The sequence below is a fragment of the Rhododendron vialii genome, chromosome 5a (assembly GCF_030253575.1).
Source record: "Rhododendron vialii isolate Sample 1 chromosome 5a, ASM3025357v1".
In the NCBI taxonomy this organism is placed as follows: domain Eukaryota; kingdom Viridiplantae; phylum Streptophyta; class Magnoliopsida; order Ericales; family Ericaceae; genus Rhododendron; species Rhododendron vialii.
Window position 1 is genome coordinate 24,553,108 of NC_080561.1, and position 26,279 is coordinate 24,579,386.

The 26,279-nt window shown below is 37.3% G+C and overlaps 1 long non-coding RNA gene and 1 pseudogene across 1 annotated transcript; both read right to left on the reverse strand.

Annotated features, from left to right (window-relative positions):
• Nucleotides 1-814: 814 nt before the first annotated feature.
• LOC131327708 (brefeldin A-inhibited guanine nucleotide-exchange protein 5-like) lies at nt 815-12,203 on the reverse strand (annotated as a pseudogene).
• A 31-nt stretch (nt 12,204-12,234) lies between these two features.
• On the reverse strand, nt 12,235-25,175 carry LOC131326554 (uncharacterized). Its single transcript, XR_009200048.1, has 9 exons — nt 24,901-25,175; nt 24,389-24,469; nt 22,669-22,700; nt 21,305-21,486; nt 18,534-20,245; nt 15,696-16,900; nt 12,714-12,833; nt 12,546-12,630; nt 12,235-12,436 (listed from the first exon to the last, which is right to left on the reverse strand). It is a non-coding gene; the product is annotated as an uncharacterized LOC131326554 (long non-coding RNA).
• Between the last annotated feature and the right edge of the window lie 1,104 nt (nt 25,176-26,279).

Genomic DNA, 26,279 nt, shown 5'->3' on the forward strand with positions numbered 1-26,279 from the left:
ATAAATTTTAATTTTGCATGAATCAGAAAAGGTCACTTTTTCTCTTCCCTTGACTCAAGCACCAGAAAGCCTCAATGTGATAGACCATACTTGGGAGAATTGAAAATTTTCATCTTAAAAAGCCTATTTTCATATATAAAACACTTATTTTTCATATATGCAATAGATTTTTTGATTGTAATTAAGTATAACTATTATTTTATTTATATTAGCTTTTGTTAACGTATCGTACATATCCCGATACGATTCATAAAATAAAATAAACGATACACGATACCTATCCCGATTTGAAAACACTATAATTTGTAACCAAATAAAAAGCCTTCAGATAACTTGGTTGGGTATTAATTAATAAGAAAAAATATAGAGCTTTCTCTACAGTGTTTGCTTTTGAGTTGTTCTTGTGTATCCTTTCCTATAAGATCCCCTGCGTCACAACCCAAAGGACATATGACAGAGCTCCTTTGCATTCTCAATATGGTTTTCATATTCGCTGATTTTTCTCACTTTCACCCACTTCCTTCGAACTTAACATAAGTATGCTACTCCCCTAACACAGCAGCATGTGTATGATAAGGTGCACACACTCTTATAAGCGTGCAGCTCATAACTTTTTCTTTTGATTTCTTAGGAAAGTATTCATCAAAATTCACTTCAGAAACACATCCAAAACTCCTCCATTGTTCAAGTAGATTTTATGAACCCTATTTTTGATGAATGATTACTCAAAGTTAGAAAGACAAAATCTAGGGAATTGTCAGCTGTCAAACTTCACTGCGCCTTAATTTATGCAGTTCTAGATAGAAAAATTGTGTTGAGCAAGTTCTGTCTTGTTTACTTCGACATTCAGAAGTCGCCCTACTTTAGTCGAGGCGACATGAATTACATTTATCATCCATGTGTAACAATAATGAGAAATAGCCAGCAAACCAATATGTCATCTAGAGCAAATGATTTTTCCAAGGGAAAACTAGAACTTCACACGGGAATGAGTACCTCAGCGAGCCGATACTCACATATGCGCAGGAGAGCAATAGCCTTCAGGCTTATCCGGTGGGAACTTTTATTGTTGGCAAACCCAATAAGACAATTGACACAATCCATAAAGCAGTCCCCAACGACCTGCTCAAAATGTTCCAAGATAACTGCATAGTTTTTTGGCAATTAGTAGTTGTTGAAGTGACAAGAGGAAGGAAAACACCAAATTCATAAAAAGATTAAGGTCTCAATCTCCTATTAAAGATACTCATTTTCGAGCCTCCATGACTTACCAACCAAATGACTCTTAAACGATAGCTAGAAACTCTCAAGGAGGACAAAGTTAAAGAAGAAAACTTGGTGCTCACCCAGTTCAACATTTTCAAATGCGCTTTCCACAATTGGTTCCAAGCCATCATTTGCAGCATCTGTAAAAATCATAAAAACACTTCACCAGCCTGACTTTATGCTTCCAACTTTAGATTTTATCATCTGCAAGCAAATGATTTTTCCCAGGGAAAACTAGAACTTCACACGGGAACGAGTACCTCAGCGAGCCGATACTCACATATGCGCAGGAGAGCAATAGCCTTCAGGCTTATCCGGTGGGAACTTTTATTGTTGGCAAACCCAATAAGACAATTGACACAATCCATAAAGCAGTCCCCAACGACCTGCTCAAAATGTTCCAAGATAACTGCATAGTTTTTTGGCAATTAGTAGTTGTTGAAGTGACAAGAGGAAGGAAAACACCAAATTCATAAAAAGATTAAGGTCTCAATCTCCTATTAAAGATACTCATTTTCGAGCCTCCATGACTTACCAACCAAATGACACTCTTAAACGATAGCTAGAAACTCTCAAGGAGGACAAAGTTAAAGAAGAAAACTTGGTTCTCACCCAGTTCAACATTTTCAAATGCGCTTTCCACAATTGGTTCCAAGCCATCATTTGCAGCATCTGTAAAAATCATAAAAACACTTCACCAGCCTGACTTTATGCTTCCAACTTTAGATTTTATCATCTGGAATTACAGCAACAAACTTGATTTCGCAAACATCTAATGCATATGACAATTGACTACCAGCAAATCCGATCACGAGACATACTTGAATAATGCAATCAACAATCAGTTTCCGTACGGTTTCACTGCGACTACTCCGCATAAGAACGACAAATGGTTTTAGGATGTCATTTTGAAGTGTGAAATTGGCGAGTTCAGCACACTCCAAGTACGTCATACCAAGTTATCTCAGAGAATCAATAGCATACATAGCAATTTTCTCATCATGATGACTACCAGCAAAAATAAAATGATTCGCCAGGACACACCATATTCTTGCCCATACCTGAAAAGAGTATTAAGTTATTGGTAGAAAGAAACGTCAAGATTGTTAACAAGTCTATCTTTACTGCACAAGCACATCATACATGTCGTCACTTAATCAAATGCATGGGAGATAATTAATGTTGTAAACAAAGGGAACTTTCTCGGAGATCATTTACAGGTTTTCATCACTCCAATAAACAATGTCTAAACACATAAATAAAACTCAGACAAAAATCTGGCCGAACACAGCCATGCACTGACATTTTTCTTCGAATGTTCGCTTGTTGATGCAAAAGTGTTGGATTATTTTCTCTCATCAGGGAAAATTTTGGTCAAAGACAAGATACAGAACTAACAATAGATTTATATAGTGACAGCGTTACGGTAACAGTCCTAGTCTAACAATAGCGGGAGTATTGTGCGATAAGTATGCAAAAGTGGATATCAGGCAAGGCAATTTCTGAAATCATCACCAACATGTTTAAACTCAATGACACACATGTTTCAACTCTCTTAATCTTAATTTGCCACATCTTAATGCTATCTTCACATGTAGAAGCATATTTTTTACACAATGGAAGTATATTAACAAATATTAGCACTTGCATGGATATGGATATATTTTGTGAGGTCAGGAAAGCATTTAGATTATTTCTAAACATAGATCTGAAAGGATGCAACAAGTGCTTCTCCTACATCTTTTATTCAGTTATGCTTCTCTTTTGTCCTTTGCATTTGAACAAGGGGCTACCATTTGATTTTAGCACCCTCTCTTGGGATCTCACAGTGACAAGGTAGCAATTTCTCTTAGCACTCTTGTAAACTCTAACTCTATGCTTCAGTCTAAATCAGTTGGCCCTAGAAATCATTTGGCCTACCCCTCTGGAGTAGGCCTGCTGCACGAATGGAGGCCCGTACCCCAGCGTTTCCGGTAAGAATACTAAGGGACTCGACCAAGTAATAATAAATCGTCTTGTTTTTGCCAATGAAGACGGTACAAGGGCATCTACAACCCAGCTTTAACATTAAAAACCCATTGTGTCAATAACATAGACTCATCAGATTCACCACCGAATCATAAAATATTTTTGATTCGCACCATTTTGAAGGCCGAAGCAGCCCGTTCAGTGGTGATTCAACAGTCACCAAGTACACGGGGTCTCAAAACCTAATTCGAACTAGCCGACATGCACCTAATTGGCTGGTTTAAAACAATGGCAATTACTTAAGAAGCAACAAATTTGCAAAAGCTTCAAGTACTGGAAGGCAACTATTTCATATAACCATGTTATGTCCAAAATTAAACACAACATAGATGCACAAATAGCGGCATACAAAAAAGCAAACTGAAGGATCACATAATCAACAGTACCAGTTTGTTTACTTTTATTTTTTGTTGAAGTCTTTAGTCTTTTTTATGTGTTACAGCTTCTAGGGTGGGGTTGAGCTGCTTGGGGATATTTGTTTACTTTTGAAATTGTTAACAAGAAGGATAAGTAGATGGTAAGGACATGCCCCAAGAACCAAAGTCTCAAGCTCGAATCCATGTAAGGCTCAACCCAATGAATTTATCCCTGCAACCAAGCGGGCATGAGATTCGGCAACAGAGCTTCCCTATGGATAAGTAGGCCACTGTAAGAGGCCCAAACACCTCATTACCGTGTTTCAAAATAAAAAGAAATGGACAAAAAATGGAAAGAAAGGAAATAAGTTTGCCTATTAGCAAACAAAGGACACATCGGTAATCAGCTTTTCACACTAACAGATCAGTTCCATAATTGTACGGACTACAAACCTCGACTAATAGTTTTGCACATAATGAATGTTGGAAAACCAAGGCAAACCATTTTTAGAATTCAAAATTCCTTTTTTATGCCTCAAGAACACATGAGAAATACATTCATATGCTACTCCATATACTTTTTTATAGTTCTGCAAAATCAACCCCACCGTACAAAACAGGTCAACCTAGCAGACCTAAAGCTACAGTCCAACAATTAGATGCCTAATTTAGTGGAAAATTAACGCTGCACAAAGCTACTATCCAAGTAATATTATGTGTAGAACTAACTAAATGTGGACGGTAAGAAAATTACCAAGTGTATATGTGCAAGCTAAGAACACGAGCTGGAGTCTGTTTCAGTTCTTCGGCTGACAAATTACACAAAGCAGTGAAAAACTCCACTACCGCTTCACTGGGCAATTTAATACTATTCACAAACACTTGTTCTGTTGGTTTACCGGCCAACTCTCTCAGAGATTGAATAATATCATCCCTGGAGATTTGATTTGATCTTTGCACGAAAGTTCCAGTAATAGCGGGAGTTGACATGATGTATTCAAGCCGAGAATTGCACTCCAGAACTGCATTCCATGTGTCTTGAAGGGCATCAGTCTCGGAGTCACACAAAGCAAGTAGAGTCCTCAATGCTTCCACATTTTTACCACACATGTCCTTTGGTGCATGCAGGAAATTAAATCTGATATGTAAAAATCAACAGCCTGAGTGAATGTCACAGGTGGTATCACATTTAGGTAGAAAGAGAAGCAATGAACACCTTGTTCCCATGAGTTTGCTATACTTTCCAAACAAGAAAAAACAGAAAATTACTTTAACATCTTCAAGCACAAAAGAAATGTAATACAAATATCAACAACAAAACATAAGGAAATGTTATATAGTAATTTAAAGAGAGGAAACTTACCTAACTAGAGATGTTAAAAAAGTATTGCACATGGTATCCATTCTCTAAATCCTTCCATACAGAGAACTTGGCTCATTGTCTCCTTCTTCCATAGTAACAGACAAAGTTGCGAGCAAAGGCCATCCTACAGCTTCAACCATCAGCCTTACAAGTTCAATCTGATATGAAGTATGAAAGATTCCTCTCTTCATTCCTTGACTGCGAAAAATAGCCTGTGTTTGTTTAATGACAGCTTCGCTTTCAGACTTTGTGTCCATTGCTGAATTCCTCCTCGGTAGAGCCAGATTAAGAATGTTAACAAAGCGACCTCTCTTCTGCTTCTGGCTTCTGTCTACTACTTTTTCCAAGAGCAACCAAGTGATCTTTTATTTTTATCTCTTCTTCAAAACGATGGAATCATAGATGTCCTCCAGAAGTTCCATCGAAGCACACTCTTCAGCATCATTCGTGGCATTCATGCGTATCAAATCAGCCTTGGACATTTTAGCCCATACCATTGGATTATGCGCATCAGTATTCAACATTACAACTACACATATAAGGACATATGCGGTATCTGAATTCTTAAAAAGACCTGGATTATCTGCACAGTAACTGCAAGAGGTAAAATAAAGTTTATATTAAATTACTAGCTGGCAACAAGAATGGGTTTATCATGGGTTCTTCGGTAAGTACTATTTGGGGTATGAGTAAAATTTACCTACACAAGCATTCAATGGGATAAGACCTGATTCTAAAAGGTTCCCTTTTCCCTGCAATCAATATTGTCAATGAATATCAAAAGTTTATTATCCTCAGATTATGTGCATCGGTATTCAAAATTACAACTGCATATGCAAGGACATATAAGGTATCTGCATTCTTAAAAAGACCTGGATTATCTGCACAGTAACTGCAAGAGGTAAAACAAAGTTTATATTAAATTACTAGCTGACAACAAGAATGGGTTCTTCGGTAAGTACCATTTGGGGTATATTAAATTACCATTTGGGATAAGACCTGATTCCAAAAGTTTCCCTTCTCCCCGCAATCAATATTGTCAATGAATATCAAAGGTTTATTATCCTTGAATTATCAGAGCATGTAATGGCCCTGGGCCGCTAGCTATGAAATCATAGAGACAGACGAAAGTGCTTGGAACCCTACTGGTTTCCAAATAATGCACAGTAACACCAGTCAGCGAAACCCACGCCCCAGTATATATGAAGAATAGAAGCACAAAATTAAAAGGTTCTTTGGCAGGCCGCTAAACGTTAACTTAAGAAGAGTCAAAGTTTAAAAGCAAGTGTTTGGGTCTTTTATTCGTGCACCTTACATGGTCAACTGAACCATCTAGGTAGAAAGTTTTAAGTATTAAGTTAGGTTTTTAAGTGCATCTCGTAACATAAATTACTTGGTCAAACTGCATTGGTAGATCTTGACTAAAAAAAGAAGCAGCCAGAGTTCCACTTAAAAAAGAAGTGCACTTAAAAATCAAAATAGGCGAGATCTTACCACTTAGTATCAGAAATTAAAAGTCCTTACCCACTGACGGGAAAACAAAGCATATGAAGAAATAACACTTCATAGCTAATATACTTGCCACCTTCCCAAAGTCACTATAGTTATCCGTGATTTAAATTGCAGTAGGTGTCAATATATTCGTCTTTTTTGCCTTTAGGGATCTACATAATTATCTTCTCTCTTTTTCATTATTGTATTTTCTCTTCACGTCATCCGTCTTCCTTTAAAGTAGGGAATTGATAATGCCAAAATCCTTTTTGTTCCTACTAAAACTCATTCATTGCATGACTTAATTGCCCTCCATTACATCACTTATTTTACGAAAATACCCTTTAAAATCCCATAAGCGCAATGCGTTTTCCAGTTCCACGTTTCAAGCAAAAATGCAAGGATTCATGAGCAAATTCTAGAGCTAATTTTGGAAGAGAAGCAAACAAAAATTAAACATCAAGCAAAAATGCAATTCATGAGCAAAACTAGTGGTAATTTGAGAAGAGACGTAAACAAAAATAATCCTCTGGATTTGAAGGGGCATTTTCGTAAAGTAAGTGGTGTAGTGAAGGGCAATTAAGTCATGAAATAAATGAGTTTTGGCATAAACAAAAATGATTTTGGCATTATCAGCTCCCTTAAAGTAAGCTATATTTTTAAGAAATTGATTTTGCCACTCCCCTTCTATCACAAAACAAATTATCCACTAAAGAGACAAAGGGGAGTGGCAAAACCACTCCCCTATTTTTACTTCATAACTCCTTTTACTACTAAAGTTGTTGATGAGTCTAATCTTGCCAACAATAACAAATACAAGTACACAATCAAATGAGAATTAGGATGTGGCATCTATACACTTCACTACACACACAAAAATGCACCCTACAAGCGGTTGACTTGTATTACTATTGACGACGTTCACGTGAAAAGACAAGTCCAATTGCAGGAGTGACTTCACTTTCAATGTAGTAGTAGACAAGTCACAAGTGTTCATGAAATACCAAAAGCTGTATACTTAGGCCCCGTTCCGGAATGATAAATAAGTACTTATTTTTTAAGAAGGTAATTTCAAGCTCAAAAATCACGTGCTTACGCAAATAATTTTCCGATCACTATGGATCTTGTTTGATAGATCTCATTGAGATCTTTACTACGGTGCAAAAAAAAATTGAAAATTTATTTTTCATTTACATTATTTTTAAGTTTGAAAATGTGAAATAAGTACTTATTTTTTAAGAAGGTGTTCTGGAACGGGGCCTTACTTTCATCTATTATATTCCAGATATTCAAACGCATAAAAATTTCTTAATTGAGCCGTTGGTGTGCAAAGTACCAATCCATCAGAATTTTTGGGTAAATTGGGATTAAATCTATTTTTTTAGCGTGTATCCAGCCAAATGGAGCCTGCCTTCCAATAGGTGAAGGGCCCAATTAAAGCAAGGGCATAGCCGAAAGGCTTGCATCCATATGCCCACACACATGAGAACATAATTGTATACACTTACTAGTCAGCAAATTTCTCCCCGATTCGATCTTTCGTGCTTCTCCTGGAAGCCGGAATCCTCCAAGGAACTCATAGATTGCAAACTCAAACTTCATACCAGAGAACTTCATGGAATCTACATAAGCATGCATCACAGCAAGGGGAAACTCTTCATGTTGGCCCAAGTAGTCTCCAATCATAGCCTGCAAACCAAGGGGATAAAACAAATCGATTCAAACAAACTAAATTGGGAAATATACAAACACCCCCTGAGATTTCTAAAAATCCAATAACAACCATTGTTGGGTTTCTGAACTAGTGGTTCTTCAAGAGGCAAATGTTTTACCCTTTGCCATTTCTTATCATGCTTTTACAAGATTGGTTTTGGGCCTTATGGCTATTATTTTTACAAATACGATGTCAACATTTTTTTATGGGACTTTTACCACTAGGTACAGAAAATCACATCTTAATTCCCATTAAGGTAAGATGGAATACTTAATTACCACTAGGTCCACTTTTTACAAAATACATTTACCATTAATGAAAGTGCCACCCTAGGGTTTTAGGGTACCCTAGGGTTTTAGGTTTAGAATACCCTTGGGTTTAGGCCCACTTTAGGGTACCTTAGGGTTTAGGTTTAGGCGCCTTCCATAGAGCTCTAGGGTTTAGGTTTAGGCACTTTCATAGGGGTTTTAGGGTGCACTTTCCTATCATAGGTTTTTAGCGGTTTAGACACTTTAATAGGGTACCCTAGGGTTTAGACACTTTCATAAGGTTTTAGCGTTTCATTAATTGGAGGTGACTTGGTGGGAATTACTTTTTATTTTCTGTATCTACACATAAATAGCCCCATTTTTATCCGGTCAAAACTCAAACAAGATGATGTCAGCATTTACCATCCCGTTATCAGGTAAATTTTGGGGCATTACTGTAATTTTAGAAAAGTAAGGGGGGTTGGTGTAATTTATTTTTTAGCAAAACAAATAGATCAATAGAAAGAGGACTGCCTATAGAACAGATTCTCCCTTATGTTCTGCATAATTTTTGCCCACTCTTCAATTGAGGTCGTAAGCCTATGAAATTTTACTGAAAGAACAGTTCTACCTTGTCCAGACTCAGAGTATTCCTCAAAAAATGAGCAACTAAAGCAAGTGTATTTTCCACCAACCAATTTGATAACATTTGCTCTACACCTTTCGCTGGTTTCCGGTTGAACTGAAACATACTTGGCACCACACGTCAATACCTTAACACAGCCTGACATCTAGTGGATAAAGTCCTGCTTTTTAGTGCAAAACTAAAATGTTTCGTAGGAGATGCCCACATCCAAATAAGCAGGAAAAAAATCATCAGCTTCTATGTCCATTTAACAAACATAAAAAATCTGACAAACATTCTCTCCAACATCCCAAGAATAAGGGGAACTGTGATATTAGAGTTTGATAAATTACCTCAGCTATAACAGCCTCCATGGTAGACTTATGAGCCTTGGCCTTCTCTAAGTTATTGTGCAAATCTTCCCTAATTGTACTCTCATCAAATTCTCTAGATGAAACTTCTCCATCGGTAGGGTGTTTATCATAACTGGGGTTCTCTAATTCCCTCCTCATCTTCTCCCAGTCAACCAATGATTTTAGCACATTCACCAAACACTATAAAGGTCAAGGAATAGAGGTAATCATCAGTTTCTTCTAAGTTCTAGCAAAACAGTAATTCAAATTTGGAATCAGCATGACATAGCTTATGCCCATGTTGTGCAAAGAGGCAAACCAATAAATCCCATCTGGTATACAGTAACTGAGTTAGGATCAACATGTTGATTCCCATGACCTCAATAGAGTGATAGCCTGTATGAGAAGATTATGATGTAATGGAAAACAGGGAAGAACCTCAAAAGATAACAAAAGGGGAATGAAAACATTATAAAAAAAGTCATCCTAATTTGTACCATGCGTTCAAACAAGTTACGTGCCTCAAGATCACAATCATAGTTCACATACAGGTCAACAAGCATTTCAGAGTCCTTGCACACTTTCTCTACCATTCTGCAGAATAATGCGAAAGTATGGTTATAAAATAACCCGACATCCCCTAAAAAAATAAATGACCAACAGCAGTTTCACTACCATTAGCAAAAGATGAAGCAATTTAATCATAGTCAAGAGTATCGTAAACCTGTACTAGAGAGTGCTTATCTTTTGATTAAGGGAGCATTCTGAGCTATCCAATGATCGTAGAACAATCAAGGGAAAGAAAATGCCAATTTCACCCTGAAATAATTATAAGGCAGATACCACGAAGGACAGATAAAAAAAGTTTTCAACCAAAACAAATAAACTAAAGAGGAATATAGAAAAAAGAAAGAAAGCAGTACGGAAACATGGCACATACCTTGAGACTTTCCCTAAATCGCAATAAAAGCACTGAGAAGATTCCCATTCAGTACTGCCAAAAAGTAAATTAAGAATCACCATTATCAAGACCTATAGAGAAGAAGCTCATGTACGAAACAAAGGGGACCCAAAGGCATGCTACTAAACCTGGAAAATCATCAGGGAATGAGAAACTGAAGCTCGCAACAAAGCGTATGAAAGGTAAGCTTTCACCAAGTCGATAAAATGGAAGTTCTTAGTGAATGAATGACTGACCCCTTCCAACAAACCCTGGAAATACAATAGCTTGAAGTATGTCTCAAAACATCGTAGCAATCGAAAATGCTATGAAGCAAATAAGCACCAAATTTGTATAAGAAGCCAAATGAAGGAGAAACCAGTATAAAGACATTTGAAAATTAGTCATTCTTGTTTGCTCTCCGCATGCTACGAGGATGAACAATCTCTGGTACTATTATCTAATAAATAGTGGAATGAGGTTAAAAGCTTGAGATGAAGATGAAAATCTGCTATATGGTAGAAAGCAAAAAATGTCCGCAGAAAGGAAATAATCCCAAAAGCTCAATTGTTTTCTGACCAAATGAATCTGTCCATGCTCTGCAACCTTGCTAAACCATCAAGTTGAAACACAAAATGATTTCTCATATCATCTCCAATTTTTCCATGAATCACACCCTATACATGGTTTAAGATCATAGGCCAACTTCAAATACACCAATCAAAACCATAAAAATGAATTAATGCCCAACTATCTTACAACAATAGGGGTCTACTAGAAATAAGGTCTATGCAGAAATAAGGTCTATGCGGCTGAGACCAAGAAACTCATAAACTCTCTAATTAAGTTAAATTGAGCCAATGCCGATTCAAATCAAGAGGATGCATAGAGTCAGTCCATGGAATTAACCTGCAGAAGCTCGAGAGACAAAATACGGGTCTTGGATGTCACTTCATCATTGTCCTCCAAGGATGGCAATTTGAACAATGGGTACCCGAACCGTAACCGAAGTTATTCCCCGAACCATAACCGAAATTTTCCCCGCGGGTACGGGTTTGGTTGAGGCATTGGATGTCACTTCATCATTGTCCTCTAGGGATGGCAATTTGAACCATGGGTACCCGAACCGTAACCGAAGTTATTCCCCGAACCATAACCGAAATTTTCCCCACGGGTACAGGTTTGGTTGAGGCATTGAATAACCAAACAGGTATCGGTTCGGTTATGGTTTAGCTAATACCCGAACCGAACCGAAACTTGTAATTACAAAAATACCCTTCTATATATGTAGATGTGTACGGGCAGTAACTCTCTCTCTCTCTCTCTCTCAGATTTCTACCAATCATCCTCAGATCCTACGATCCCTACCAATCATCCTCACTCCTCTCGTCATTGATCATCATCACTCCAGGCACTCTCTCGCCATCCATCATCATCACTTCGAAGAGGTGAAGGAGCTGATGCTGTCTCATAGATCATCATCTCTCAGACCAAGCGTGAGAACCAAGGTCCACCGCACCAGGACTACAAAGTTCTATTTCTGTTCCATTTTGCCATCTAATATACGTTCATTTCATTTAATCGATGTTGGTGTTTGTGTTGCTCGATGAGTTGTGTTATTTACACAAATCTCTCTCTCTCTCTCTCAGAATGTTGTTTTACCTTACCATCTTTTCACCATCTTCAAGATGCACCGCCCTGTCGAGAACAGCTTCGAAGCCCTACAAAACACAAAGAAATGAAATGGCATAGCAACGCATCATAGCAAATTACACCTGCCCCAAATTGGAACCATATTAACTGGCTTGACAATGTGCATGGCATATGAATGGTGAAGAGTATCACCTTTTTATGTCAGCACCCCCAGCAAGATTCTAAAGTTCCTCCACAGAGGAAAGAGACATCGCTTTCACTTGATTCAGAGAAAGTGCATGACCCAAAGTCATTCCTCTGTCTCATCTAAAAAGCCTCTTCCACTGTTGAGTCTGAAGTATTTTCTGAAGCAGGTTCTTTATGTGGGACAGAACTAGATGTGGTAGAGACCTGAACTGCCTGAGATGAATAAGACTCTAAGAATACAGTGGAAGCAACTATAGTGTGTACATGCTCATGCATCAGACAGGAAACAAAAATAATGTAAGATATGTTTTGAATTCCCAACCAGATCAGTTTCCGTTCGCCTGAATATGATGCTGATCATTTGGGTCAACGTCGCCTTTGACGTTGCTTGGTTCACAGGACTCTTGCTAAAACCCAAAAGAGTTCCTATCAGTTTTCACATAAAGTTGACAAATTGACATTACACTAACAGTGCAAAAGTTATAACCACCACCTGTTAGGAGCAATATTATAACAAACTCTGATTACTCCTAGCAATGGTTCTCCGTGAACTGCACATCAAGAAGGTGAATAGCAAGTTAATCCTTCGTCAGTTCAATCCAGATTGTTCCTGAAATTTAATAAAACTACTGGTAAAAATAAGTTCATTATAAATCTGATTTCAGAAGCAACTGCAATGTGATTGTTTTGTCATCTTGGATTGCCCATCCGTAAGATAACTGGAAAAGTGAAGGCAGCCTAATGCAATCTATCTCACGAACCTTCCACTAGGAGGACCACACCGGAAGGAAAGGTATTTATAGTTACTTAGCCCTTTGTTGTTAAAAGCAATCTGTTGGGCTCTAGGCACAAGGAGCAAGGCAAGGAGCAAGCTTCATTGAAGCGAGTGGATCGAGTAGAGCAAAAATAGAAAATATAACATAGAGTCATAGTTAACTATAGGAAATCAGACCCAATCACCAATTCAAATGGCAATTTGCAGAGAAAAAGAAAAAAAAATCCAACAACAGTACAAAAAAGTTGACCTGAGAGGCAACAAAAGAAAACCTAGAGGCAGAGACATAAACAACAAAAAAAGGCGGAGGAGTGGACTCGATCGACCAATGTAAAACCTGTCGATTGTGACTACTAGAGACTTCAATCGAGCTTTGTCGATTGGTGGTATGGAGTCTGGATTGTACCAAAAAAAAGTTTTCGTTCTTTTTTATTATTATTTAGGGTTAAAAATTTTGCCTTTCTTTTAATTTTTTAAAGCAACTAGAAAGAGGTGTGCACCTCTTGCGCCTTACGGTAGGTTTCTTTCACGTTGCTTTGCCCCACCATCCGTAAGGCGCACAACTTGTCGAGCCTCGGGTCTAGCTGTCTAGGTGCACGCCTAGGCATGCCCTTTCTGTGGGACAAATTCTAACACTCTACATGCATGTGCGATCCCCAACCGGCAACCGCACGTAAATAGACGAACAAAAAGATCCAAAATACTGAGAGAACAACCAAATAAAGTGCACTTATGGAGGAAACAATAGGGAGCTTAATCATTAACGAAATAGAGTCTTCCCCAATAACCTTTGAATAACTAGATCTCATTCATGTTCAAACATCCAATTCTGAACCAATTAACAATGAGTAAGAGGCTGCACGTCTCACAAACTAATTTCGCGGATCATAATTAATTTCTGCAACCAACACTATTTATGGCATTGACTTCTTCTAATTGTATATAATAATGGTAAGGTGGCCCCAACTTTTAGTTACCAAGTGCTATTCATCATGAACCGAAGAAGGTAGAGGGGTCAACTTGTTCTTGACAGGAAAATAAAACTCAAATGCAGTAAAATTCTTATAAAAAGCCCCATCGTAGCGGGATAAACCGGGTTACCAAGTGCTATTCATCATTGGGAACTTCTTTAGAATTGCCAATTCTGGTAGTTTTGACAAATTTCGGTTGAACAGAGATGAGAGACAAGGTTGACTTGGCAGTGAACAAATAACAAATTACAGTACTTGAAGGTAAAGAAGAGAATAACGTGGTCAAGAGACAAGTCAACTTTGTTCTTCTACTTGTGTTTGTACACTGGTGTTTCACAAGTTACGGAATGCAACAAGAAAGCAAAAGCTTTGTGAAAAAATGTTTTCTTTTCCATTTTTGGTTTACTTGTTAGGAGTGCAATGCAATGTTTCTTTACGACAAGTTTGATGATATTGATTCTTTTTGGAATACAGTTTATCATTTTCGCAATTTATTGAGCAGAAGTTTTGGGGTCACCAGTAAACCACTAAACCTTAAGTTCTATTTGAATCAAGTAACAAACTTTATCTTATTTGGTTTTGGTTGGTTTAGAACAGTCTATCAGCAAAGCTTTTATTACTGTCTCATTTGTTAATCAAAATCATTGCAGGAACTCGGAAGAGTCTAAAACAAAAACAACAGTACCCATGTAATCCCCGATCGATGTGTGTATCGGCGGGGGACAAACCCAACCTTTGGCAAATATATGCCCAAAGTGGCTGCTCCCAAAAAGTTTTAGCAAACATCCCCCTACACCTTCAAAATCGAGGAATGGACGTTATTGCCATGGAACCATGCCCCAAATTCAAGTTGGAAGGCATTATTGAAGGCAAGCCTAGAGACCAGATTCAACTCCTGAGCTAATTACCTTGCTTCCTTCATTCAAAATCCAGAACATAGTAAATGGATATGCACTCCTCATTTTCAGTAAAAAAGTTGGATTTATGATAAATGGAAAATGTGTTTGCCCAAATCTGTCAACCATTGTCAGGTGACTCAGGTTGAACACCATTATAGGCCCTAGTTATTTACTCTTTTGGCCCTCAAATAGCCTAAGTTCCAAAAAGCCAGCTCGCAAAACCAAGCTTAACTTTTGCAATTTTTCATTATTCAGACCCAGGAATGTAACTTCTATTCAAACCCCAACTAAGAATCTATTCCTAAGACAAACCCACCACAAAGGCAAAACCCAAATTATTTGCGGTTTGGTCATTAGTTTTTCCAGAGTATCATACATGATAAACAAATTTCTTGCAAGAAGTGTGGAAAGCTTCTATGCTAATTTGCTCACAACAATAAAAAGGGAACTGTGGGGACTCAAAATTCCATAGTTAACTTCAAAAGTGAAGCACCCAAATCTCTTCCAATGAAAACCAATACCGTCAGGAAACCAACAGACTTGAATACTTCTTGAACATTATTCCAGAAAAATATTATTGTACAGGAGATGGACCACAGAGTCCTAAAGAGACAAAAACCAAAGAGTCAGCAGTTCAAAATAAAAGTAGTGAAAGCATAATGGATCCGCATCAAAATTGGCAAAACACAACATTACATCTTCCATTTCTAACAAAATATGATCTATCCCTCTAATATATAGCACATATCACAGATTTAGTTCCAAGATTAAACAGATCGCCAATAAAAAAAATGTAACAAAAAGCTATCATAACCATTGTGACATACCTCCGAACTTGGTGGACGATACAGCAGTAAGAAGCACCTTCAACACTTCATAACCAAAGGCAGTACCTGCCAGATGATGAATTCTCCACACAACTGCAAACTATGTTAAGAATGTCTATAAACAGTGGCACATTTTTACCCCCATCTAGCCCAGGATCACCCTCAAAATGGTCATATGCTATGAGTTTCTGTGCTCATGGAATTTAATCAGAATAAGTTGGACCATGAATCTGCTATATGCATTGAAAGTTTAGACAACTATAGAATGTGGTGGATCTTTGTTTTCTAATTTCTGCTGAGATTTCACAGATATGTCAACTTCCACTCTATCAACTAAAACAGATAATAACAAAGATGACTCATTAAACTAAAACTTCTCAAAATCAAGTACGCAATCAAAACAAGCACGTACATGTAGACAATCCAACACAAGCTGTGGACTTTCACATTATTGGATTCAAATCCAAGTCGGATCGGATTCAAAACAAGCTCCGTCTCAGCTCCTTCCAAAGGGTTCCCAGCATTTGCTAAGGCTGTGGTAATAGTTGCTCTTTTTCCCACTACCTTGCTAATTTGTTCTGTCTCATCAGCTGCTTGTGGAACTGTAGTTGTTTGATCCGACTCAATTCCATTCTTAACAACTACAGCATCAATTTCAGGTAAACTACCAAAATTGATTCAATAAACACCAAGAACACTTCATCAAAATTTTCAAAGAGAACTACAAACCAAAAAACACTCATCATTCAAGAACCTATCGACTAGCATTGAATTCCCATGGCTATTGGACTAGTACGGGAACTTCAGTGTGATTGTGGATTGATTCTTCAGCATCTATTTTCTGGTCCCTATTGAAGATTCAGAAGGCAAGATGGGTTAATAATTCTGTACATAAACTGGGTCATTCTCACCATTGACCATTTGGGCAAGCGGTGAGAGTTCTTGTTGTATAGATGCTTTATGTGTAAAAAGTGTAGAGTTGGAATTTGCTGCTTAATATTTTTGCCGTTGCTTGGGTCATGCTTGCCTTGGTGAAGGCTATTTTTTATTGTTGGCAAAGGATGCCAGATGAGAGGTGACTGTCAATTTTAGGACGTGATGCCACATTACGGTTTATGATCCATTTGCAATTGGTAAGAGCAGAACTGTAGATCTGTTGATGCTCCACTCTGGCCTTGAAAAGGATGCTACTCTCTACACTGTTTCTGGGGTTTAGACAACATTTTCCTTCAGTCTAAAAGTTGGGCACACGATGCATGTGCAATTTTTATTGAAGTAACACAACAATAAAATTATCTCAATCTCTTGCGCATGCAATTGGTTATGTAAAATATTTCTTCATGCCAGCGTTCTAAAAATATCACCAACACACACACACACACACACACACACACACATACTTGTATGAGTAGGACCATTCTCAACTAGAAATACTTAATATGACATGAACATAGAAGCAACTTCATTCTTAATTACAATTTCTGATAAAAAGATATGATTTCAAAAGATGTCTTGCAATGCACATCAAGACTCCATGCTACGAACCTTTTATTTGGTACCTGAAAATGGAAGGGTTGAGCAAACACATGCCCAATAAAAAAATCTCCAACAAACTCTATATGCATATCAGATGAGATGTGCTTAGGGAATCCTAACATGAGCAATGATATTTTGAGTAAAATAAGAACATACAGCACAACCATAAATTTAAAACCAAGGAACTCACACGCACACACCGTTATTTCTAAATCTCAATTTCCCATCAACCATATCCCTTTTTATCAAGGTTCCGTTTCAACACCAACACATCATGAGTGATTCCTAGCGACAAACCCGTAGGTGGGACCTAGTGATATTACATGCGTTTGGGACCATGTGCATCCCCCTTTGTCCAAAGGTTAGAGCTTGTAAAGCCCACTCCTCATCCTCTCCATGTATTGGTATCCACATTCCAATTTCTTAAAATCAACCATTATCCTTCACTTGTTCTCATTCCTCCATAAATTTATCATCTAAATCAATTTCCCCTTATAAGGGCCAATATTAACCTTCATCAATTTATCGAACCACAGCGTATCAAATATGCATTTATGAACTCAATTCCATGAATGTAATAAAATAAACAGTAAGTCTACACACACAGATATTTCGTGCACAAATCGTCCACAGATCACGGTGTAGGGCCCACTACAAGTCCCACACAGACGATCCGAGCCATTCATTAAATGTAAAACATTTCTTTCTTCAAGGGCTCCCTCAAAAAATCAGCTCAACCCAATACCTATAAGTGCTCGATCCAATCATCCAACTTTTCATTATCTGAAAATCTTAATGAAAAATTAGATGATTGGATTGAGCACCTATAGGTATCGGATTGAGCAAATTTTTCGCACGGGCCCTTGAAAAAATGTTTTACATTTTAATAAACAGCTCGGATTGATCCCACAGTGATCTGTGGACGATTTGTGCGTGAAATTTATGTGTGTGTAGACTTACTGTAAAATAAAATAAAAAATCCAAAGCCTCAATTTGCTCATGTAGTAAAAAAAAAAATCAATTTTTATCTAAACCATGGCCTTAAAATCTACAAAACTAGAAACCATGAAGAAAATGAGGAAAATAGGAAGACAACACTTTCAATAGGTTCAATTTGAAGCAAGAACACTTGGGCATTTGGGACTCCAAAACCAAAGTTTAGGGTTTATAGAAAGAAGAGAGATAGGGAATTAATTTGCTCAATCAAGGCTAGAATCAACACAATAGTCAACAAATGCAAGGAATACGAAGACGAAACACATGAACAATACATAGGCATGTAGAGAGAAGATAAATTCCCACCTCAAAGAGAAAAATCCCAAAAAACTACAAGCAAATCCTAGGTCCTCCAAGTTGATTTGGTGTAGCCCACCAAGATTACTCTTGCTCCTAGCCTTGCCACAAGATTCCCCAAGTCTAAATTGCTAAATGGGAAAGAAACGGTGTGGGGAGAGAGAGAGAGAGCGCATGCAAGACCAAAATGTGAACTCTTGTTATTTTTTCCTTACGTTTAAACTGCAAGTATTACGTTCCAGAAACCTTCTTAAAAAATAAGCAGCTTATTTCACATTTTCAAACTCAAAAATAAAGTAAATAAAAAATAATTTTTTAATTTTTTTTGCATCGTATAAAAGATCTCATCGAGATCTTCCAAACAAGATCCATATTGCATATTTTTAGATTTCAATAAGCCCATAATTTTTAAGCTAGAAATTGCCTTCTCAAAAAATAAGGACTTATTTTTGGTTCCGGGACGGAGCCTTAGGCCCTCCAAGTAGTTTGTTATATCTCCACCACCTAATATGCTATGAGCCATTACATTAACGCCCCTAAAGCTAACAAATAAAAATAATAAATTTAAAGGTTATAACAATCCCGATACAGCAATACCCGGTCCAGGCACAAACTCAAGCCCAATAAACCAAACACACTTATACAAAAAAAAATCCATTACTCACCAAATTATTTGTTATATAATAACAAGTAATCATTGTACTAAATTAATTAATTAAATTAAGCACGGGTCTCTACAATCTCTTCTCCCTGAGGAATTTCGTCCCCGAAAATTTTCCACCCACCTCAAGAAGAAAACAAGCTAGATAGTTCAAACAGAATTCAGATACCTACACTCACATGGCTTCTTTGACTCCATGACAATGCCACAAGACTTAAACAAATGAACTTTGTTGCCCAGCAAGACAAGCTCTCTAGTCTCCAGAATATTCACCAGTTGCTCTTCGTAAGAATCGTGACAAATGTCATGATCAAAATCGAGTCTGGCACAATCAAATACTCGTGAAGGATTCGTAGCGTAGGGTACAAGAAACATTGTGAACTTTCAATGACCGTGAGGCCCGTGACGGTAATGCAAGACAAACTTTACCTCCTCAATCTTCTCAAGTATCTTAAATGACCTAATGAAACGCTGTAGTAACTTTCCACTATAGCCAAACATCATCCAATCTCTTTATGGTGTAATTCTCCGAGAAATCATGGTCTCTGACATGAAACGTCAACTGCTGTCGCAAGCCAAACCCACTAGACTCTATAAAAACTCAAAAAGAGAGGGGGTTGTACACACCTCTGCTATAATTTCCAAGCCACTTCAGTGTTTTTGCATGATTTCTTTGTTCTATTTTTTCAGGTGCAAGAAAATTAAGTTTAAAGTAGGTAAAGACGTAGTCTAGACCTACACAAATTGATTTAGAAGTTCAAACACGAACTTTGGTATGCTACAGAAAAGAGAGTCACTCCCAACTGATTTACTGAAATACATACCGGAGAATTCTTCTAAGTAATTCAAGAAATCAACTTGTGTAAACAAAAATGCCCTTGTTCTAATGGTTGATAGATAAAGAAGACCCCTCTAGTCTCTTGCCTGAAGCAAGTATGAAAGAAGTCAAACGTTGATTCTTCCAGGAGTGCCCTTCAACCAAAGTCGGGAATTTAGCAAGGACCTTAATGTATTGCTGGAAAAACTCATGAACAGACATCTAAGATCCCATGATCCAAACCTGCACAAGCAACCAATCCTAATTCCTAAAGATACTGTAATGCACTGGTCTTGTCAACATAGTAACATACTACACAGATCTTAATGACCAAGTGTGCTTTAATTTTTTCCATTTTCTTTGATGAGACGATCAATCCAAATGACCAATCTGGCCACAACTTTCTCTTACAAAACATAGAATTATTGACTTCTTATCAGTATAAAATTACGATCTTCAACATACACTAATAACAAACAGAAAATTAGAAGCGTGAAGTCTAGATGTTATTCATAAATCCCTTAACAGGGTCAACCAAGATAACAATACAATTGATTCCTCTTATGTAGTGTTTAGTTAGTATTTAGTATGCACACATCTCTCTCTTCCCCCCTCCCTCTCAAACACATACACAAAAATATTGAAATCCTAAATTTGAGAGGAACACATTTTTCAAATTTATGAGCAACACATTTCTCGCAAACCAAAAATCAACAAAGAAAATTTTGACCTAAAATCCAACAATGGATCAGAAATCCTTAAATCCTTAACAGCCTAAAACATAAAACCAAAAATAAAACAAACAGAATCTTGACCAAGAGACACTAAGCACTTGTTTTCTTATTGATTCCCGGGGCGACGGGCGTTCTTGAATGAAGTCTATCCAAACCGAAGATGCACTTCTCAGATCAGGCTAGGCCTCTCAAGCTGAGCTAGACATGTAAAGACCTTATATTTTTTTCTGTCAAAACACCAAAGGAGGGCAAGTGTTTCTACAATGAGCTAAATGAGTACTGTTAATGTTTATAAGTTTTAACCAATACAAGGGCTCTCCGGCTATGGAGTGTTCAAAACTGATCCTGAGTCATCTGTACTTACCCCTCCTCATTTTGAACTCCCCTAGAATTAATATAGAGAAGAGCAAGAAACCATTAGAATAATTCATATGGGTATTCCTAAATCTTTCAAAAATCATCATAACCACCTCAAACTGCTTGTTTTGTTGCTATTTCAGAATCCGTATCAGTATTTTAAAACACTTCTACAATAATTATTTTTGAAACATGAACAGAGAAGGCTTACATGCTTTAGCTTTATTCGATCACCTTCCTATGTCATCGTCGCACCTTCCAGCATCACGGTGTATGGAGAGAAACATGGATTATGGCCGAGACCAGATCGGTTTAGGCTTGCCTTGCGATTTTCAGACACTGATTCCATCATTGCCAACACTTGAATATTGCAGAGGTGATGGATCTACAAAACTACACAAAAGACAGACACATGAAATTAAAATAAGAAGCCCAGTGCATAATAGGTTGATATTGCAAAAAGGAAAACAAAAGAACAGTACGTAACCTTTTAAGTATTATAATGTAGGTAAAGAGGAGAAGTCATATGACTGAAAGAACGATGATACTTTAGACTAGTCAAAAAGGGGTGTGAGAAAGGAAAGATAGATCTTATAGGTTAAGAAAAGTGAGATTTCTTGGTGAGAGAGCATTGGGTCTATCAACTGCAGAAGAGAGTTGTGACACATTTGTTGCCGAAAACCCAAGAACAATGATATGATGGAGAAGGCAAATAACTGCAAAAAACAATTATATGCTGCAGAAAACCCGAGCATTGGGTCTCTCTCTCTCTCTCTCAAACAACACGAACAGCCACAAGACCACATGTTTTTGTAATAATAAAAAAAATGCAATCATTACCATTCTTAATCCTACTTTCTCTCACCTTATCATGCAGTCAAATCCGTGTCTAAATTGGGTAACGAAGAAGGAAACTAGTATAGCCAAGCCTCATGCAAACTAAAATAAATTTGACTAAGCCTAAAAACAGCCAAAAATGGCGCATGAACAAAGAGGATGCTATAGAGAGATGACACGTGAACAATTAAATGTCAATCTTCGCAGGTCAATCGAGCATGTAATAAGTTTCCGTAGTTGTCACAATCTTTCCCGGTTCTTCATCAACAACTCTCACAACTTTATCAAAAACTTTTCTATGGAGATCGAAAAGAGAAAGAAAACTAAATCTGTTGAACTTTGATGGTTCCAATATTGCTGATGCTGAAATGAATCTGATCGTAGGAGGTAACGAACCCGCAAAAATCTGAAGGTAGTGGGAAATTAATAAATATTCCACAGATTCTTCAAGATGCAAGAGAAGAGTTGGCAACCGTAACACATAAAAGTATGCTCTACTGACTAAACAAAGACTAGATATGATTTGATAGCCTACAATGACGGCCCTGTTTCGCATCCACTAGATAACCAAAAAAAAAAAATCTTAACAAATTAAATTTAGCTGGTGCATCACTTAGACAAGCCAATGCAACACGCCACACTAGATCTTCGCAAAGATTGTGTTTAACCATGCTAGCAGTATCACATAAGATGTTTCAGGTACCTCCAATTAAAATAATGAAGATTACGTTGACTAACCAGCATAAAGATGTAGACATCCTCTTGAAGAACTACAAATTATAAAAGTGCACATGTTACATTAGAAAAGAAGAAAGCATAAAGGGACATAGAAATACATGAAAACCCAGGGGGGAAAGTGACTATGCATCACCTTTTAAAACAAGAATCAAAAAACCTAGAAGTGGACAAATTTGTGAAGAAAAAAAAGTATCAAAGAAACTAAAGAGAGTGATCCATTCTCAGCTCGATCCAAATCACATATATTTTTAATGTGCTTTTGCTTTTATAACAGCCCTTATTAGGCAATTTGGTATGGTCTCAACCAATAAAGAGAAACATTAAAAAAACATAAATGAGGTATCCCACGATTCTATTATGAGCACCCAAAGACACTGACATCACATAAACAATGTTTGTGAGCATGATCTATCGAGGAGTATATGCAATATATTCCCTTTCCCAACAACCCAAAGATGCACTACTGAAAGAAAACTTCAAATTTGGATACCTAGCTATAACTTGCATTTCTTACTAATGATAGTCATTGAGAAATTAGCACAAAAACTTAGATGCCTTGGACTCCATACTCACTAAGATGTCACCATTCATAGAGGATCCAAGAGAGGTTACACATGAAAAGTTATATTTCAATCAGGTTACAAGTGAACAATTAAATTTCAATCATTTTTCAAAGCCTTGTTGCATGCTCACTAAGATGTCAGCACAAGCAGCTATGCCACTAAGAAAATAGTTCAACCGATTTTCATAACAAACTTAGAGGAAAAAAAAAACTCCACAAGCAGCTGCTAAAAAACAAGGGTAATGCATTAGTAAAAGACAAAAACACTCCACAAACTATGATATGCCCAAAAGGAGAGGGAGAGAGAGAGAGGGGGGGTTAGGTTTACAGAGGGAGAAAAGGACGGTGATCGGGAAAAAGTGCTGACATAAAACAACAGAGTTTCTTCATATTCATATATTTCTTCTGATTTGGCATTGCATAGTTATGAAAAAACAAAATTAACAAGCCCATACAGCTAAAATTTTGATAGAAAGGAGCAGGGAAAACCTAAAGAGAAATAAAGTATAACCATTTTCAGTTTTTTTTTCGGTAATTTTAAACGTAAACGTTTAGTTGTTTTAGTTCTTCATGCTCGCATACACAGTGATAGATCCAAATGCCATTCACTCCAAGACCATTTTTAGCTACCCATGTCATCATGATGTCCCAATAAGTCAGATTGTGCAATGGCATTTTATCGAGCACAATGTATGCATTACCCGTGGAACCACGCTTTCACTGAAAAAAAGGGAGACGCGAAGTTGTGCTCTCCATTCTATAATACAAGAGATATCCCAATGATGGGGAACACTATTATATGATCACGAAAACAAAATAAGATCTAAAAATCGCATGTTACTTTGGAAACAAATAGAGTACAAAAAATGATATCCCTAGAAGCCTTGGCCTCTAGGTTTGCATAACTGGGCCTCAAGGAAGTATAGAATTTGACTAAACGTTTTACTGGGACAAACAGTCATTTGTATAGAAATATTAGATTTGCCAAGAATTAGAGAGTTACTGTAGCCTCACTTCCATAATACAAAAATAAAAAATAAAATTCAATAACGAAGAACGTAATACAATTCCAAATTTAACATTCTAATAGAGCCATTTGGATGAAAGGGCAGAATTGGCACATTTGGAATGAACACAGCAAGCTCAGAAAAGATTTACCATTCTAGGTGTGCCATTTGGAAGCAACTCCATAATTTGTTGCCGGAGGACCCCAACAATATCATCACCATCATTGGCTTCCTAACAACATAAAAGAGTAAAGTCGGGGAAGTTAAAAAACGGAAAAAGAAACAAATTAAGCCAGTATGGATGAAGGGTTGATCATGACTTGTGAAACTCTCTTACAACAGGAGAAAAAACGGATTGAGAACAGAAGAAATAAGAAACTTCAAAAAATAAAAAAATCAAACAGGAGCAGGAAGATTCAAAACAAACAAATCAAAATCTTCGGAAACTCAGTATGTTCAATGCTCTTCCCCTCTAATTATTTACATGTAGATACTCTCTGTTTACGCATCAAACTCCATCAAGAATTGGAATTTTAAGCAGAAAGTAAACATTCCCAAATGATTATTAGAGCAGCAGGTAATCAGGCTTTTCAAAACTAATTAAACATAAACGAAATAATATTAGCCATAATGGAACTTCTAAAATTAAAATATTCAAGGTACCGAGGGCTTTCAAAAAAAGCTTTGTATAGGCCTTTCGATCCCTTATTGTGGGCTAGCTATCAATCTAAGCATCGGCACAGAGAGCGAGAGGCGTTCTGCCTAAAAGGAAATCGCAGCGCTGGGATGTGAGAGAGGGAGGGAGCCTGATGTAGAGGAGAATGGAGAGAGAACGTAGGGGGCTAGGGTTTTCCCTGAGAGCCGAGAGGACTCGTGGAGCAGTAGTGATTTAAGTTACAGTTTCCGCAGTCAACTTGATTAGCTTCGTATTCAAGGGAAAATAGTTCGCAATGTGCTAGGGAATTTTTTGCATTTGGGGGTGAGTCTCATTTAGCAAAACTACGTCGTTTGGAAGGATTAGGGAGTCCCACCAGTCCACCACTATAGGCTCCTCGATTCTCACGTTTTCCTGAGATGGGAACTAGGACGTGCGGGAGAGAGTTAGAATGGAAGGAGGGCAGCTATTGGACCAAACCAATCTCCGACCCTCCATAAAAAACCGTTTGGCCCAAACGATCATGAAAAAATAGTACAAGAAAAAAATACAATCAGACCATAAAGTCCATGAAAAATGAAGGCAATGAGAAGAATTTTAGACGAAACCATAAGTTCATGGATTCCAACCAAATCATTTATGCATACCAACCAAGTCTTTACTAATCAGGCACTCCCAATAAAATTATACCACAAATTATGTTTATCTTATTTCAGTAAATACATGATTGGCAAACGTGAAAATTATAGAAAAATAAAATTTGGGTTGCGATTCAATGTGTTTTTTGATCCATTTTTTGTTTTTCTTCAATTTTTATGTGTGCTGGTTATGTATTTACTAAAATCCGATGACCACATTTTTTGGTGTAATATATGTTCTCGCCAAGATCTACAAAATAAACAGAACCGATCATCAAAATGAGCTCGAAAAATGGCCAAAAAATTTAAACAGAACGGAGGGGGACACCACCACCACTCCTATATCGGTATATTTAAAAGTTTCTCTGTATCACGAAGTTATGGGGACCATATCACGAAGTTATGGGGACCATATGAGGACTAGGTTGGAGACCTGGGTTTGACAATCACAAGGCCCACCAAGCCCAGAACCCCCCACGCACCCAACCGAAAACATGGAGCTTAACCCATTTTTAGCTTAGCCTAGAATAGGCCCAGCTCACATAATGGTGGAATTCTTATGGAATATTATTTTATTAGGGAAAATAACAGCTCAGAACGTGTTTTGATAATTAATACCTGCTAAGGGCATACTGAGAACATTTGTTAACACTAAAAATGTCCTTGGCAGGTATTAATTATCCAAACACGTCCTAAACCGTCATTTTCCCATATTATTATTATTGAAATTTTTTTGCGGTTATTGTGTT